Source organism: Erpetoichthys calabaricus, chromosome 1, assembly GCF_900747795.2.
Source record: "Erpetoichthys calabaricus chromosome 1, fErpCal1.3, whole genome shotgun sequence".
Taxonomy (NCBI): Eukaryota; Metazoa; Chordata; class Cladistia; order Polypteriformes; family Polypteridae; genus Erpetoichthys; species Erpetoichthys calabaricus.
In genome coordinates this window covers 18,672,930-18,686,412 of record NC_041394.2, presented here as the reverse complement: position 1 = coordinate 18,686,412, position 13,483 = coordinate 18,672,930, and positions in this window count along the sequence as shown.

Here is a 13,483-nt window from a genome sequence, read left to right as displayed (position 1 = left end):
TCTGTGTCCGGGCTTCTTTTTACAGTGCATTATTCTTTGTTTGTGATCTTGTCTATAAGCTGCCTGTGTTATGTTCCATGAGTTTTGTGGGTGGTCCCCCAGGAGGCGGGGCCACCTGCCAATCACTGCCAGGAACTGCCCTCCACTCTTTAAATCCGGTTTGTCTTCCACAGTTCTTTATGGATCATTTCAAACATGCTAAGGAGTGGGTGAGTCATTGTGTTTTTTTGTTGTGCTTATTAGTTTGCTAGATTTTTTAACCTGTGCCCCATTTTTTGACTTCTTTTTAGATAATTGTATTGAGACGTAGTTGGCTCCAGCAGACCCCCATGACCCTGTAGTTAGGATATAGTGGGTTGGATAATAGATGGATGGATGGATGAGATGTATGCCATGGATTGCCCAGCTGGCAACTCCTTTTTGCCTTTTGTGCATTTTGGTGCTTCATAGTGAAACAGGGCATTTTTTTCTGAAAATAAACTATTTTTGTTTATCAAGACTCTATGTTTGCCATGTTGCTAGATGGGGTTCTATGGTGATATCTCCCTCTAGTGGGCGTTTCAGGAAGTGCACTTGGATCTTATTGTGTGTTTTGGTAAAGAGGGTCCACGGCTCAGAAAAAAAACAGCTATTTTAAATAAAAAAATAAATAAATGGATGTGCTCATTCTTGGGAGTGGAGCAGGTGTGAGCAATCTGCTGAGAAGACGGCTCGTCTCCGGGTTGGTGTGAGGTGGTCAGCCATTCTTGAATTCCCCCGTTGGCACACACGGGTGGTCTGATCGTTGCATTATCAGCCCGAGGTGGGAAACAGGCGATCGCACCTGCAACTGTTTCCTAGCATATAAAAGGAGAGTGAAGGAAAAGAAAGAGAAGGAAAATATATGTAAATGTACTCTATATATATATATGAAATCCTAAGCCTAAAAGTGCAATGATTTTCTGCAATGATTTTATGTGACGTTTTTATGTCATGTTTTTTGTTACACTTTAAATCTGGCTTATTTTAAAACCTACATATATGTTTGGTATCATTCCTTTCAGAGTTTATCGAACTTTAATGTGATGTTGTTAGATTTTCAGATTCTTATTCCTTTTTAAATTATAAACTAAAAAATATCAAAATCTCACTTCCCGTGAGATGAGACTTTGTGCCAAATGATTTAACCACACCTGGGGCCGGAAATAAAAGACAAAGAGTAGATGACAAAGACAGCTGCTGTACAGGCTTTTAAATGTTTTAAGTGCTGCGCGAGATGCAGGTCACACGGTGCAGCAGCAGCAGCAGCAGCAAGCCAGCAGTTGATCGAGCAAAGAGGAGTATTTGTTTCCCATTTTATCTCCGGGTTTCTGAGAATTGACAACATCTCCTTGGGGTGTGTTCAGCAATGTGAGCGGCAGAGACAAGAAGTGGCTGGCGAGCAAAGCAAGCAGGGAGGAGCCCCTCTAGTGAATATATATATATATATATATATATATATATATATATATATATATAGTCAAACACTGTTACCCCGTGAAACCTAACAGACAGATGTAGACACAGGGTAAAAGCAATAAGATCTTTTTAATTCTTCTTTTCCTTTGCAGTGCCTCCAAAGCACCCCAGCCACAATAAACAAGGAATACAATAAATAAACAAACACAATAATTCTCTCCTGTCACACTCCTCCCGACTCCAGCTCACTTGCTGGGCCTCCACCAGTCCTTTATATAGTCATTGACCCTGTGGCACGCGGCTGGGGGTGGTGCCCAGCCGGGACGCCCAGGAGGACAGGAGGAGGGCTCATTCCTCCTCCGCACCACGAGGGGACGGCCGCCCTGGTTCCTTTAAGGGCCACGGGTGCAGGGCTTGGAAGCCCAACCCTGTAGGGGCCCGTGGTCTCCGCCAGGGGGCGCCCCCATGCCTGAAGGACCCAGAACCCCAACACTTCCACCACACCAGGAAGTACTGGGGGGAAGAAGTTTGGGAACACCCGGAGGGCTTCCGGGAACACAGCCGGCACTTCCGCCACACAAGGGAGTGTCGGGGATCACCTGGAGCCCATCCAGGCACTTATAAAAGGGGCCGCCTCCCTGCAAAGAAGGACTGGAGTCGGGTGAGGAGTGGACAAGGTTTTGGAGGCAGGAGAGAGGAGGCGGCCTGACGAGCAGGCAGAGAGAGTGTGAGAGCCTGGACTTTGGGGGAGATTGGTGCTGGAGGCACTGGGTTATGCACTTTATTGAACTGTGTATTATGTACAATAAACGTGTGGTGGACTTGAATATGGTGTCCGTCTGTCTGTGTCCGGGCAGCCTATCACACCCGGAAGTGCTTCTGTTCCTCCACTCACGTGACTTGTTAGCACTTCCGGGTCAGATGGAGTACTTTGGGATTCCCGTCCTCATGACCTGGGAGTACTTCCGGGCTATAGATACGGCATGAGTCCTTCTGTTCCTTTACAGCTCCCCCTGGTGGTGCCCACGGCACCCAAAAGGGGTACGCAACTGGACTCCAAGTTCCAGGATGCCCTGCGGGAATTCGGTGCACCGCCAGATCCCAGAGAAGCTGCCATCTAGCGTTTTGGGGGAGGCAGTGACCGGGAAAAGCTGCCTTCCCCCGTCACAAGGGCGTCCCAGCCGGGATGAGCTGCCGTCCATCCACCACAATATATATACAGTTAGGTCCATAAATATTTGGACAGAAACAACTTTTTTCTAATTTTGGTTCAGTACGTTACCACAATGAATTTTAAATGAAACAACTCAGATGCAGTTGAAGTGCAGACTTTCAGCTTTAATTCAGTGGGGTGAACAAAACGATTGCATAAAAATGGGAGGCAACTAAAGCATTTTTTGAACACAATCCCTTCATTTCAGGGGCTCAAAAGTAATTGGACAATTGACTCAAAGGCTACTTCATGGGCAGGTGTGGGCAAGTCCGTCGTTATGTCATTATCAATTAAGCAGATAAAAGGGCTGGAGTTGATTTGAGGTGTGGTGCTTGAATGTGGAAGATTTTGCTGTGAACAGACAACATGCGGTCAAAGGAGCTCTCCATGCAGGTGAAAGAAGCCATCCTTAAGCTGCGAAAACAGAAAAAACCCATCGGAGAAATTGCTACAATATTATGAGTAGCAAAATCTACAGTTTGGCACATCCTGAGAAAGAAAGCAAGCACTGGTGAACTCAGCAACGCAAAAAGACCTGGACGTCCACGGAAGACAACAGTGGTGGATGATCGCAGAATCATTTCCATGGTGAAGAGAAACCCCTTCACAACAGCCAACCAAGTGAGCAACACTCTCCAGGGGGTCGGCGTATCGATATCCAAGTCTGCCATAAAGAGAAGACTGCATGAAAGTAAATACAGAGGGTGCACTGCAAGGTGCAAGCCACTCATAAGCCTCAAGAATAGAAAGGCGAGATTGGACTTTGCTAAAGAACATCTAAAAAAGCCAGCACAGTTCTGGAAAAACATTCTTTGGACAGATGAAACCAAGATCAACCTCTACCAGAATGATGGCAAGAAAAAAGTATGGAGAAGGCGTGGAACAGCTCATTATCCAAAGCATACCACATCATCTGTAAAACACAGTGGAGGGAGGCAGTGTGATGGCTTGGGTGTGCATGGCTGCCAGTGGCACTGGGACACTCGTGTTTATTAATGATGTGACACAGGACAGAAGCAGCCGAATGAATTCTGAGGTGTTCAGAGACATACTGTCTGCTCAAATCCCGCTAAATACAGTCAAATTGATTCATGATACAGATGGACAATGACCCAAAGCATACAGCCAAAGCAACCCAGGAGTTTATTAAAGCAAAGAAGTGGAAAATTTTTGAATGGCCAAGTCAGTCACCTGGGGCCTCATGTATAAACGGTGCGTACGCACAGAAATGTTGCGTACGAACCTTTCCACGCTCAAATCGCGATGTATAAAACCTAAACTTGGCGTAAAGCCACGCACATTTCCATGGTAACTCATTCCTTGGCGTACGCAATTTATCCGCCCGGTTTTGCAGACTGGCGGCACCCAGTGTCAAAGCAGTGCTACTGTTCCTGTGTGATCACCCTTTCTTTCTTAGATCCACATTCCTGGCGCGGCTTTATAAATACACTGAAATTAACTGCATATTGTTTATTAGTGTAATGCATCTGATTGTAATTAACCTGTAGCAATATAATGGTCCAGGGAATAGCCATAGTATTCCAAATACCATAACTGCTTTAGCGTTGTAACTCTCACTGCATCTTCTTTCAGCTGATTCCGTTAAGGGTTGCCACAGCAGATCATCTTTTTCCACATTACTCTCACTGCACCACTCGGAGTATTTATGTCACTGTATCTGAGTGGGAAATCACAGCAGCAGCTGATTGGAAAGAGAATTATCGGTACACAGCATGAAGCAGACGCTGCCTGAGCCACAGCAAACGCTTTAGTCCCTGTACGGACTTCGCGGTTTAGAAACAGTTTCATCCCAAGAACTCTAAACACACTAAATCAGTCCATCAAGTGCTCCTTGTAGAACTGTTTGTACTTATAAGTACAATTACCCCACTGTAAACTTGCACTACAGTTATAATATTGCACAACCTGCGCCACTTTATAAAGCGCGTATTTACATGTGATGACGGTATTCATTTCTAAGACGAAATGCAGCAAAACATGTTGATTATATTATACAGATAAAACTTTAACTTCATTTAAATAATCTGTATTGTTAATAATTAAACATGTGAGGACACGGTGCCGCAGCGCTAGCTAGTTCAGTAATTGTTCCTGCCTTGCGCTGTATTCTTGCTGGTGCTGACGCGACACTGGAAGGATAGACGGATATAATAATTAAACACGTACTACTAAGATATTTCAATGTTCCTTAAAAGTTTTGAAGAATCGAAGTTCTAAGCTTACAGATGACTTCACGTCTATTACATAGCTTATTGAGTGGCGATTGAGTTTTTGGAGAAAGAAAAGTAAGGACAGGAATTGGAGGTTAGTACGTTTGAAAGAGACAGTACTGCTGTGATAAATTATTTAATTGAAGGTCGCGCATGGCGCAGCAAGCCTCTTGCGTGAGACATGAACAAGCACTGCGCCACCGTGTTCCCATGTTTAATAACATGCTTTCATTCCTATCATCATGAAAAAGATATCACGTATACATCTCAGTATTTTAATTATTCAGAGAGCTGTAATATCACGAATGTAATGGATTATGTGTTCTGTCGGAGAAAGAGAAAGCCCATTTAAAAAGCAGGTAGTGATTCATACACATAGAGCACATAGAAGATCAAATACAGAACAAAGCATTTAACATGCCACTTTAGTTACAATGGGATTTGAGAAACTAGTAAATTAAACGATTTTAAGATGAAGTTTATGATGTTCTACTTTAATGGCAAAATAAACTACGTGATTAAAGTGGAAATTTCGAGATTAAAGTTGACATTTCGTGCTTTTTTTCCCACTGTGTGCCTTTTTTTTGTCTGTACCCTAATAAGCTTTCATATGACACTCAGACAGTGGGCTACGACTCGCTTTTTCACGGCGACTTTGATATGTGATTTCTTTTTTATTTCGGGCACTGTGCGACTTTGTGAAGTTGAGCCTTCGAGTTTCTCCGACACTCTGTCACTCGATCAGCTTTCTTTTGTTGATTATATCACTGTTTAAACCAACAAATAGTACATTTTTCCTTTGCCTCCACTTGGTATTCGCTGAAATTCTTATATTTTCCCCTGTGCTTTTCCCATTGTCTTTTCACAGAAGGCTATTTATATTGATTTGCATATTCAAAGAGGCGTAATTCTGGGAGGAGTTGGGGCGGGACAGAAGGCACGTGCACGTGCGTTACTTTTCACGCAAATCGGGATTTATGTAGTAGAAGAACGTGAAAGTATGCGTGCGCACAGATTCCTGCATCTGGATTTTTCTGTGCGTACGCACAATCCCGCTTTTGTGCTTACGCCATGTTATAGTGTGAGTTCTACGCACGGCGTTATACATGAGGCCCCAGGAGTTCAAGACTTCAGGCTGTCATTGCCAGCAAAGGGTTTTCAACCAAGTATTAGAAATTAACATTTGATTTCCAGTTATTTAATTTGTCCAATTACTTTTGAGCCCCTGAAATGAAGGGATTGTGTTAAAAAATGCTTTAGTTGCCTCACATTTTTATGCAATCGTTTTGTTCACCCCACTGAATTAAAGCTGAAAGTCTGCACTTCAACTGCATCGGAGTGGTTTCATTTACATTGTGGTAATGTACAGAACCAAAATTAGAAAAAAGTTGTCTCTGTCCAAATATTTATGGACCTAACTGTATATATATACAGTATATACTGTACATGGCCGATCGGAAAGAAAGAGAGAAAGAGTGAAAACAAAAAGAGGTTAAAAGATGCTGAGAGAGAAGGCAGGAGCAGCAGAAAGCCGGTGCGAGTGAACAAGACAAAGAGAAGACAGACACCCGGAAGGAAGTCCCTAGAGGAGCGTCTGAACGGTGTTCAGGGGCTGATGGCCACTCCAGATGGGTGACCTGGGAGCTGGAGTGGCTGAAGAGCTGCTCAGTTATAACAACTCACCGGTGAGAGGCAGCATGGCTGCAGGGGAGTGAGAGGAGTTCTGCAGGTGTTTCCATGAACCACAGAGGCGCGAGCCTGTTAGTGGGAGTCGCAGTTTTTGTCGTAGTGCCCTGTTGGGGCCACAGACGGCAGCAGGACCCTGAGCCTAGGAGCAGGACTGAAGGTGGGCTGAACTGCTGGATCGGCATCTCCTTGGCTTCAAGAGCCCATATTGGGTTAAGTCAAGGAGACTTCAGTTTTTAAGGACAGCTTCCTGCCATGTTTGTGACCTTGTTTGAATGGATTATTTATTTTAATTGCTTTTAACCTCCACATACTGTAGACACCTTCTTTTTGTGGATTATTTATTTGAGAGAAGATTTTGAGCACTGCTGTTTTGAACGCTGTTTGGTTTTTGAATTATTTTTCATAAAAGCACTAGAGCACTTTTTCACCATCCCCTTGCTTTGTGTCTGTTTTGTCCTCATCTGCCAAGCTCATCCAGTCATGACTATCAACTGTGTCGGGTTCAAGAGGCACCTCAAATTGATGTGGGGGCATGGAGCTGACCTGCACTGTCACCGTCTATGACATCTTTGAGGTGCCAGTCCCCTGGCAGGGCACACACTTTCACTTATATGCAACAAGTTTAGACATAATGTGCAGGTCGTTACAATACACGAGGAAAACTACACATAGAAATTGGAAAACATGAAAATTTCACAAAGACAATGCTTGTGCCAGACTCAAACCCAGAACTTTAGCAATAACTGTGAGGCAGTACTGCTAACCACTGTGCCACCACCAATCACTGATCCAGCACTGGTTTGGACATGTGCAGAGGAGAGATGCTGGGTATACTGGGAAAAGGGTGCTAAGGATAGAGCTGCCAGGCAAGAGGAGAAGAGGAAGGCCTAAGAGAAGGTTTATGGATGTGGTAAGAGAGGACATGCAGGTGGTGGGAGTGACAGAGCAAGATGACGAGGACAAGAAGATATGGAACAAGGTGATCTTTTGGTCGGAGTGGTGGCTCTGAGGCTAAGGATCTGTGCTGGTATCCAGAAGGTTGCTGGTTCGAATCCCTGTCACTGTAAAAAGAGATACTACTCTGCTGGGTCCTTGAGCAAGACCCTTAACCTGTAATTGCTCCAGGGGTGCTGTACAATCTCTGACCCCAAGGGGTAAGCGAAAACTAACAAATTCCTAATACAAGAAGTTGTATAAGGTGAAATAAAAAAGAATGAAGAAGAACAGGAGCAGCCAAAAGAAGAAGATTAATCTGTACTTTCTCTGCTTTCTTTTCTAGTTCTTCCATGGCGGCATTTTGTGCCACCACCACCTGATCAAAGCAACATGTAGGTGTCTGTGATATCCGAATGCATGTGAATGCCCCGGCTGTCCAGGAGTCCCACTGCATTGAATCCTTTGGAATAAAAAACAATAATGAACGACTCAAGAACATTTACTTTAGGGCAGCAGTTCTCAACCTGTGGGGCGCACCCCCCATAGGGGGGCACAAAGTAACAAAAAAGGGGGCGCAAATGTTGCCATATGTGCCGTAATTTTGCTATTCGTAGGGAAATTTTAAACTTATATCAGTGTATCGGCAGCAAAACATATAGGAATAAATTTTATTAGGGTTTGAAAAAAACATTAGCGGGTCGCGATTAAAACTGTTATGAAAACTTGGGTCACAAATACTTAAAGGTTGAGAAACGCTGCCTTAGGGAAAATGCTAACTCGGGGCTGGGTGGTCTTTTGGCCCTGGAGCCCCTGCAGTTTTTTTTTTTTTTTTTTCCAACATTGGGCTACCTTGAGTTTTTTTCTTACTTTTTCCGTCCTCCCTGGTCATCTGACCATATAATACTAATAATAATAATAATTCTTTACATTTATATAGCACTTCTCTCACTACTCAAAGCGCTCAAGCATCAAACTTAACATAGGGACTTAAAAAATCTCTATATGAGAACGGTACTTGTATATTTGTGTTATGAAAGTGCATATTGATTAACTTTTATCAATTATTTTTGGCGTGTTCTTCATTGTGCTCATTGTCATTACTTCGGATACAAGAAAGCCACCCATACATATCATATGCTGTTCCATTCTTCTCAAAGTTTAGTTATGCAATATGTCAAGCTTTCTGGGATTCCCCCTTATTTTAGGACCTCAAGACCTGTAAAACCCTCATATTTAGGCGATGTTGTACAGGAAATGACCTCTTATGATAAAAAGAAAAACACAATAGATGTCTTCAGCAAAAAAGGATCAGAAGGACTTGAAGTTGTGCAGGCAACATCAGTTGATCTCAAAGATTAAACCCCCTAATAGGAAATGACATTTGACATTTCCCCTTGGGATTAATAAAGTATCTATCTATCTATCTATCTATCTATCTATCTATCTATCTATCTATCTATCTATCTATCTATCTATCTATCTATCTATCTATCTATCTATCTATCTATCTATCTATCTAAAACTCGGAAAAAATGAAGATCAGTAATATAGGCATGCTGCATGCTGTTTTATGCCATTTCAATTTTACTTCTCATAAATAGGATATTTTTAATATTTGATTCTTTTCCGGTGGTCCTAGTCCCAACAGAGACACTTCCAGAAGGTTGAAAATGACAAGTTTGAAACATAAGCACATGGGGTATCGTTTTAGGTAAGTGATTATGTTTATGATGTTATTTTTTATTTTTGATCCTTTACCCAGGATCTAACCCTTTATGAACCTTGTCATGGATAAAACATCCAGGCTGGCATCCCTGGCAGGATGGGTTCAGGTCCTTTACCAGGCCGGAAGGCCAGGAAAAAAAAAGGCAGGTCCTTGCCATGAGATTGACCAGAAGGAAGACATCATAGAACACATGTGTCAAACTCCGGTCCTGGAGGGCTGCAATGGTTTTCATTCTAACCACCGCCTTAATTAGTGACCAGTTTTTGCTGCTAATTAGCTTGTTTGGCCTTAATTTTAATTAACTTGACTCAAACCGCTTAGTTCTTTCTTTTTCCTTAATTAGCAGCCAAACAATAATGAGACACAAAGCAAGCTTCCACGTGAGCAGCTCACCACATTTTCTGAACATAAAGAAAGGTGAAGATCTCAGTAAGGTTGGTCTCTCAGGTCACCAAAACATTTTGACGGTGTTCTTAGAAAAAACTTAAAATCAGGGCTATTAAAATGATAGGGAAAAGGAGTTAATTAACAGTGAAAACTGGTCAATTGTTAGAATGAAAACCTGCAGCCACTGTGGCCCTCCAGGATGAGGACACCATACCCTAGATGGCAGCATCCCTGGACCTTGATACGGAAATTGACACCTGCAATTGACACTTGCAATCAAGTGATAAGAACCCAACAAAAGTTACAGGTTGTAGGAGAATAATGGATGCCCCATCAGGGAAAGAGGATTATTTCTTACCCAGACAGAAGACCAGAGTCAAATGACAAATGGTGTGGCCGGCAGGATGGAAAGAATGACTTTGTCTCTGGCCGGCATGATATAATGGATGGACCAACAGAAACTAAGAGTTGGGAGCTGTTCAATCCCCTATATGCCTGGTCCTCGTATGGCAACTCATTCAGGACACCCGAAGTACAGCCATGTCAGATCCCCTGGGTACATACAGTATGTTTACCTCTTCCGGTTAGCGGAAATAGCTCAAGAGTTGATAGAAATCTACATTTTGTACCTTATACAATTGTATGCACAATTTGGTTGACCTTTATAAGTGAAAGTGTACTCAAGTTATCGTGTTTACACACACATACACACACAGACACACAGACATATTTCCAAAAATGATATTTTCAGACTTGGGGAAGTCTAAACCTCAAGATTCATTACAATCTCGAGCCCAAATTTTTAGGAGATTACAATGAATAATAAAATAGTAAAAAAGAATTGCAATTGTCATTCTAACAGATGGTGCATCACAAACATTAACACTTGTGGCAGGTGGCTGGGTTCCATGCCCAGCTGGGATGCCCATGCACACTATATTCAGGGGGAGCAGCCCTGGGCAGTGTAATACCTCCCCCTGGACGCTAGATGGCCACCCCTCTGAAAATCAACAGCTTTTGAAATGTCTGCTGTAGCAGAATGAGAGCAGCAGCAAGCTGTGGCATTAAGTAACGGGTTTAATTAACAGGGGCGGCACGGTGGCGCAGTGGGTAGCGCTGCTGCCTCGCAGTTGGGAGACCTGGGGACCTGGGTTCGCTTCCCGGATCCTCCCTGCGTGGAGTTTGCATGTTCTCCCTGTGTCTGCGTGGGTTTCCTCCGGGTGCTCTGGTTTCCTCCCACAGTCCAAAGACTTGCTGGTTAGGTGGATTGGCGTTTCAAAATTGGCCCTAGTGTATGCTTGGTGTGTTTGTGTGTGTCCTGCGGTGGGTTGGCACCCTGCCTAGGATTGGTTCCTGCCTTGTGCCCTGTGTTGGCTGGGATTGGCTCCAGGTGACCCTGTGTTCGGATTCAGCGGGTTGGAAAATGGATGGATGGGTTTAATTAACAGTAAGAATCGGCTTCTCATTAAGAAATTGATTGGAGTTTGATGTTCCAATTTAGCTGGTCATCTGTTGGCTCGTTTCACGTCTCATTTCTGCCATTTAATGAAGAAAAGAATAAATTGAGAGGATTGAATCCTTAAAATGAAGGGAGTTAATTAGCAGTGAAAACTGGTCAGTTGTTAGAATGAAAACCTGCAGCCACTGTGGCCCTCCAGGATGAGGACTCCATACCCTAGATGGCAGCATCCCTGGACCTTGATACAGAAATGGACACCTGCAGGGCATGCTGGGAAGTGTAGTAATGTTGAGCAGCCCTGTTGGGTTCCCAGGGCGGTGCTGCAGGGACTTCAGCTCCCTACTTTCAGGGAGTTCCATTGCACCTGGAAGTGCTTCCAATGGGATATGCCCGACCTAGAACTGGAAGTACTCCTGGGTCTTGAATAAAAGGAGTCGCTCTGCCTCACCCAGGCGAGTTGGAGTCGGGTGGAAGAAGGACAAAGCTTGCCTGGTAGGTGTGGAGGAGAAGAAAGAGAAGAAGAAGACGAGAACAAGGATTGTGATTATGCCTGTCTGAAAGTTATTATACTAAAAGAAGACGGCTTTGTTAAGGTAATTTAGTATAATAAGCTTTGCACCCAGGACTTGTGTCTGTGCAGTTGTGTCTGGGGTTTGGTGTGCTGTAACACCCCCTAGTGGTCGCAGACTCTAAAAGAGGATGACAAATTTTTGTGAATGTTTAGACTTTTAACATTTGATTTAATCCACACATTTTATACTGTATTTCAAATATCTGACACTGCTGTTTTGGTTTATTATGTACTTCTGTTTCATGAAGTTAATCATTGCATTTGTTATCCATCCATCCATTATCCAACCTGCTATATATCCTAACTACAGGGTCACGGTGGGTCTGCTGGAGCCAATCCCAGCCAACACAAGGGCGCAAGGCAGGAAAGAAACCCCGGGCAGGGCGCCAGCCCACCGCAGTGCATTTGTTATGAGCGGCAGAATTAGGATGGCTTACACTAATTCAAAGTTTTTGATTCATTTCTGTCTAATGTTTTCATTATGTTGTTTTTTTTTCGTCTTTACTCTTATCTGTTTTTAATTTCTTTTGTTTTTTTTCCGGCAACTTTTTCTTTGACATCTTGTAAAGCACTCTTTGTATGAAAATGTGCTGTAAACATTAATGTTATTGATGCTGTAATTAATTACAGAGATCTGCTTTCACTTTGACATTAGAGAGTCTGTTTGTATTAAAGCCAAACTAAATCCTTTGGGATTCAATGTTGCGTAACAATAAAATGTGAAAACTTTCCAGCGAGTTCATACTTTTTGGAGGGTACCGTATTTGATATTTTTATTTTTCGGCCACGTTTATAATGTTCTGGTAGAGTGTTGGAGTGGTTTGAGCTGCTATTTAATGGCCTAAATAAAAAGGGGATTGAATCTCCCACCCATTGACTGTCCATGTGGAGTCTACATGTTCTCCCTGTACCTGTGTTTGCTGTCCACTGGATACTTTGTGAGGTTTATATACTGTATCAGAAGTCAATAACGACATGTCCAAACAAACTCCAAATCTTAAGGGCTCATTCACACCTAAGCATTTTTCTAGTGTTTTAGCACTAGACCAGAATGTTCCAAAACTGCCTGAAAAGTAATTGCCATTATTTTTAATGACTCTATGCGAGCGGTTTAGAACATTCCTGGAAATATGGAAATATGTGGTGGACACTCGTAAAACACTGTGTGAAAGCTTGGGGGCGCCAGAAATCCCCAAACACACCAAGACAATCCCAGGTTCAAATGAATGGGTGTTTATTACTCCGATAACTCACAAAATGCACCAAAGCACAAGTTATCTCTCCTCCAAGCACCTCTCCTCTCTCCACCGCACTGCTCTCCTCCAGTCAAGTGCTGCTTGTCCTCCTCCTCTCAGCTCAGACTCACCTGGAAAAGACAGTGTGGTCCCTTTTGTTGAGGACCTGGGAGTACTTCTGGTATTAGGGCTGTTACCTGTTGGATGCACTTCCAGGTCACACATACATCTCCCTGCAGTATCCATGGACCCCAGCAGGGCTGTGCTGCTGGACTACAATTCCCAACATTCCCTGCTAGATCTGGAATGGGTGCCAATATTGAGTACCACTGCCACCTAGCGACAGGGGGGAATAAAAACTCCTAAGAAACAGTCCTTCCTTGTCCTCTTCTTCTACCCTGGCCAGGGATGGTGCTACACATACAGTATGTCTGGTCGGGACACCTATCCATTCATCTGGAGCTTCCCTCCTGGGTAAGGAACCATATTCTCAGTGTCCATTCATTTAGGGAGCCTTTTCTGGGTACAACATCTTTCTCTTTCTCAGCCAGGATGCCTTTCTGTCCACTCAGGGCCTCCCGTCCAGGTAAAGTATCATT